Below are 6,043 nucleotides of genomic sequence, written 5' to 3' on the forward strand. Positions count from 1 at the left end.
GCTTCTAACGTCCCTATGATGGTAAGTATCTATTATTATCTTCATTTTATGTATGAATAAAAATGCACAAAGGACTTTATTAACTGTCTGAAAATCACAGGGCTACAAAACAGTTAAAAAACCCTCAGATCCTATGGACTCTGAAGAGCCATGTGGCTCCATAAATCCTTATTAGTAAGATTCAGGTTAAGAATGACTTGAAACTTCTCAGAACCATATTATAACTGTAGTAAAACATAATATTCTTAATAATTTAAAGATTTACAAGAAGCAAATGTGTTTGGGTTTATGTTTATATCCCACAAATTTATTACAATAATATTTTACTAAATAAAAATTATACCTAATTCAGTGAAATAATCATATACAAAATAAGGAGACACAACGGGAAGCACTTTTTGCCTAAGATATCAGTAAACTTCTAAAGAGAAATATTCCTTTACAGAAGTAGATATTGCAAATACATAAATTAAGTTTAACTTCAGTTAAGCGCCATCCATGCATTCTATTCTACGATATCCTTACTGTGAGTTCCCCAAGATAGAAAACGAATTGTCAGGTAATCTATCCCATATGAAATAAACACTAGCTTTCATATATCTAAGTTATATTTACCAAGGCCATTCTACCTACTAGAGCAACCAAGGTGGATACTACACTGACCAGAGTAAATAATCAACCAGCAGCTTCCTTTAGCTATTTTTTGAAAGCTAATTCGAAATGTCAGTGTAAAGGAAAATGACAAAGGAAGAAAATACATACTGGCTCCCAGATCCTATCTCACCTCCTATGTGTCACCTATGGAGTTAATGTGACTGACTGAACTGCAAGATAAACATGGGAACATTTTCAAATGGAAGTACAACTGAAAGCCCTAGGTCACTTTCTTGAGACAAAGAAAGAAACTGGGAGGAGGTACAGATTAAAACATGAAATTCATGGCTTTGAAATCACCAGTAGCATAAAGAACCTCTTTAGTAATTATTATTGCTTTTAAGATTTTATTCTCTAACAGGTAGACATATTTTGTGGCTCAAGTAACAATGCAATTTCTGTGCTGTTTTATGCTATTGGTTCACAGTTAGAGGCAAATGTAAATCGGACGTGGTGTAGAGGCTAATAGGGTAAGAGCTGAGCAGAGACAAGACAGATGTTTCTGGAAGCTCTACTTCTGTCCAAACGGACCCCTCTGACTCTCCCAGCACAACCGTGGGAACTTCTCAACATCATTAACTGTGAATTATTGCCTCACAAATACCACTCTCACATGTATGGTTTTCTCATTTTTGAGATCATATAACACCATTCACCCTTAAGCATTTCTTCAAACAAAATCACTAACAGAATTATTCAATATTTTCCTAATGGTGATTTTATCTAGGACAGTTTTGGTAACTCACTTTTACCTGGTCCAATTTCACTGTTAAATCACCAGTAACATGCAGCTTTTTATGGTGCTTTAATAAAGGCTATAATTGTCTGACTCTTAAGATACATTAAGATAATATAATTTTCTGAATTTGGCGAGGGTATATTTTCCTAGAATATCTAAGGAATATTATTTTTAAAGAACAATCTGAAAAAGAAACACATAAATTTATTTTTTCATACACAACCATAAAGCTATGTGTACGTTTTATGCTTAAATGTGTAAAAATACATTATACTGGGGTGCCTGGGGTGGCTCAGTTAGTTAAGCATCCAACTTTGGCTCAAGTCATGATCTCACAGTTTGTGGGTTCGAGCTCCTCATTGGGCTCTGTACTGACAGCTCAGAGCCTGAAACCTGCTTCAGATTCTGTGTCTCCCTCTCTCTCTGCCCCTCCCCTGCTCGCACTCTCTCAAAAATAAATAAAAACGTTTTTACAAATTTAATAAAAAATACACTATCCTATATTTCAATAAACCTATGGAAAGCATAACTTTGTCCATTTGGATACATAGTTTTACTTTTTTTTTCCTAATTAATAAACAATATCTGAATGGTCACATCTCCAATTAAAAATAGGATTTCTAGGGGCGCCTGGGTGGCGCAGTCGGTTAAGCATCCGACTTCAGCCAGGTCACGATCTCACGGTCCGTGGGTTCGAGCCCCGCGTCGGGCTCTGTGCTGATGGCCCAGAGCCTGGAGCCTGTTTCCGATTCTGTGTCTCCCTCTCTCTCTGCCCCTCCCCCGTTCATGCTCTGTCTCGCTCTGTCCCAAAAATAAATAAAAAACGTTTAAAAAAAAAAAAAAAACAAAAAAAAAATAGGATTTCTTGGGGCATGGTTCATGGGTTTGAGCCCCACATCGGGCTCTGTGCTGACAGCTTGGAGCCTGGAGCCTGCTTTTTGTTTTGTTTTGTTTTTAATTTTGTTTTTAATGTTTATTTTTTTAATTTATTTTTTTTAATATGAAATTTATTGTCAAATTGGTTTCCATACAACATCCAGTGCTCATCCCAACAGGTGCCCTCCTCAATACCCATCACCCACCCTCCCCTCCCTCCCACCCCCCATCAACCCTCAGTTTGTTCTCAGTTTTTAAGAGTCTCTTATGTTTTGGCTCCCTCCCTCTCTAACCTTTTTTTTTTCCTCTTCCCCTCAGCCATGGTCTTCTGTTAAGTTTCTCAGGATGCACACAAGAGCAAAAACATATGGTATCTGTCTTTCTCTGTATGGCTTATTTCACTTAGCATCACACTCTCCAGTTCCATCCACGTTGCTACAAAAGGCCAGATTTCATTCTTTCTCATTGCCACGTAGTATTCCATTGTGTATATAAACCACAATTTCTTTATCCATTCATCAGTTGATGGAAATTTAGGCTCTTTCCATAATTTGGCTATTGTTGAAAGTGCTGCTATAAACATTGGGGTACAAGTGCCCCTATGCATCAGCACTCCTGTATCCCTTGGGTAAATTCCTAGCAGTGCTATTGCTGGGTCATAGGGGAGGTCTATTTTTAATTTTTTGAGGAACCTCCACACTGTTTTCTAGAGTGGCTGCACCAGTTTGCATTCCCACCAACAGTGCAAGAGGGTTCCTGTTTCTCCACATCCTCGCCAGCATCTAGTCTCCTGATTTGTTCATTGTAGCCACTTTTAATGTTTATTTTTGAGAAAGACAGAGCATGAGTAGGAAAGAGGCATACAGTAAGGGAGACACAGAACCTGAAGCAGGCTCCAGGCTCTTCTCTGTAAAGAGCCTGACAGGGGGCTCGAAACCATGAACAGTGAGATCAGGACCCAAGCCAAAGTCGGACACTTAATAGACTGAGCCATCCAGACACCCCTATAATTATGTTTAATTACTACTACTGGTCAGCATTTATGTACATAGCACTGCACCTAGTTTTGTCCATACAAAGATGTGTACATCCTGTTGTCTAGTATATCAAAGAGTTCCCAGGTAGTTAGGGAGATCCAATTACCCAAAAGACTGGAGACAAATATATTCAAAAAGAAAATGAATCAGATTTCTAAACGAGTCAGGAGAAGTAAAGGAGAAAAAAGGCATTAAAAAGCCCATAAAGATGAGATTGAGGCAATTTCAGAAAAATGGACAATCAAAAAATATTTATTGAACAGTGAAGATATGCCAGATACAAAAAAAAAAGAATAAAATGAATATGACCAGCACTCCCATTCAAGGAGTTCAGTCAGAATCTAACTGAAGAGACAGAAATCATAATAAAGTTGTTTCTAAAATTTACTGTTGGTGATTAACCAATTCAATACATGTAGTCCTTAATTCAAAAAACAGACATTAAGATGGACCCAGGATTAAATATTGGAGCTTAATGACTCTTTCTCACTCTTTCATGTGGCCATATTTTTCAAAACATTTCAAATATCATGTTACGTGAAATCAGAAGCCCACTGCATTATGTAGCCCATATTGAGACATTAGACTCTGACTGAGTTGTTTTTAAAAAGTTTTAAATGAATCTGTATTGTAGAAACTCACACAAACCAACCATTATATTAGCTTAGACAAAGTTTTCTATCATCTATATGTTGAGTTTAAGGTGTAGAACAACACTGGCATGTGCACAGATTCTGTCTTTAACTCAAAAACTGTAAATGGTTTTGGAGGTAGAGTTCTCTGTGAACAGTTGTTTGTGATGTCTTTCTAAAGATTTCATCAACACCCTTTGAGATAATTAGATATCTAGGATGTCTGGGGAAAAAATTCTTAATTATGCATTAACTTTAGCCATGATTTAATTTTACAAGTCTACTGATGTTCTTGAATTCAAAGTATTATGTTCCAGTCACACCTTCTCCTTTAGGGTTTTTTTATAGATCAAAATACAAGCATACACGCATACATTTCAAGCAAAAAAAGTACTAGAAATAACATGCATATCACTGGTCAGCTAAAGAGATGTTACAGTGATGATATTAAGAGTCAAACATCTTAAGCTTATTCACTCATCACTATTTACATAATCACATGGCTGCTCTGGTTCCTAAAGAGCCCCAAATCCAAATGACCAAGAGCTTTTTAAAAATGTGTTTAGACCCTAGAGAAAATGTTTTTTCTATTACTTTCAGCCTTGCTGATTTTTTTCTTCGCTACCAATCAAATTCATTTTACAACAAAATTATCTAAATGTCAGAATGACTTTCTGGGTCTTTGTCAGTGAGTTGCTTTGTATGATATTAGACAGGTCATTTAGTCTCATGGGCCTTGGTGAGGGGGTCAGACCTGGAGATACCTACATTCTATTTTAATAACATTCAGTATCAATGAAATAGCTTGGGGCTGCATCTGCTGTTTAAATTTGCTAAGACCTACACCTTCCAAAGCCATTTGATCACTGAAGAACTAAAATTCTTATAGGACTCCTTTGAATATTTTTTTACAAAAAGAATTCCAAAGATTTTCACAGCATAATTTGAGAAAAAAGTACACATTCTCAACATAGCATGCTTTCTATTTCCTCACTCCTGTTTTAAAGTCAAATTCCCTTTGCTAGACTAAGCCCAAGAATGTTGTTAACTACTTCAAGAATCACCAATAAGGCCTCAAGATGTGGCAAGCAAAACACAGACGCTGAAAATATATTTATAAGAAGCACTGGGTGTGAATGTCCATGTTCCCTGCCTCTTGACCATTCATCCAAAAAGTATGTATTGGGAACATAAATGCCAGGCCTTGCACTAGGCACTGGGCATTTAAAAAATAAGAGAGACACAAAGTAGGTTGTTTATGTTCTAACAGGACCACATCTAGGCCACACGTAAAATGATAATAGATACAGAATACTATGCATGATTTATATTAGAAGTTTTATCATTTAACACAGCAGCTCCTAGGTTACTACAAGGTTGCATTAGGAAACTACATTCATAAAACTATAATAATGTCAATATCCTGGTGTGATATTGTACTTTAGTTTTGCAAAATATTACCATTGCTGGCAACTGGACAAAGTGTATAAGGGATAGCTCTTATCACTTCCTACAACTACATGTAAACAGGTGGTTATCTCAACAAAAAGTACATTTTCAGCCAATAATTTGGGATACAAAAGCAATTTTTCATAGACTGTTATAAAGAGCAGTTTGGGGGCACCTGGATGGCTCAGTGGGTTGAGCATCTGACTTCAGCTCAGGTCATAATCTCGCGGTTCTGGAGTTCAATCCCCGCATCAGGCTCTGTGCTGACGGCTCAGAGCCTGGCACCTGCTTCAGATTGTGTCTCCCTCTCTCTCTGCACCTCCCCTGCTTGCACTCTGTCTCTCTCTCTCTTTTCAATGTTTATTTATTTTTGAGAAAGAGAGAGAGAGAGAGAGTGTGTGTGAGCAGGGGAGGAACAGAGAGAGAGGGAGTCACAGAACTCGAAGCAGGCTCCAGGCTCTGAGCTGTCAGCACATAGCCTGACATACGGCTCGAACTCACGAACCGTGAGATTATGACCTGAGCTGAAATCGGATGCTCAACCCACTGAGCCACCCAAGCACCCCCCCACTCTCTGTCAAAAATAAACATTAAAAAAAATAAAGAGCAGTTTGTTTCTAAGAATAGTCCACAGTTATTTTTTATTTTTTAATATA

General features: G+C 37.4%; 1 protein-coding gene across 1 annotated transcript in view; it reads right to left on the reverse strand.

The window, feature by feature from the left end:
* The window catches only part of CDS1 (CDP-diacylglycerol synthase 1), a 70,257-nt gene that overhangs the window by 23,577 nt on the left and 40,637 nt on the right, over positions 1 to 6,043 (reverse strand). The window lies entirely within an intron of this gene.

Source organism: Lynx canadensis, chromosome B1 (assembly GCF_007474595.2).
Source record: "Lynx canadensis isolate LIC74 chromosome B1, mLynCan4.pri.v2, whole genome shotgun sequence".
NCBI classification, from domain to species: domain Eukaryota; kingdom Metazoa; phylum Chordata; class Mammalia; order Carnivora; family Felidae; genus Lynx; species Lynx canadensis.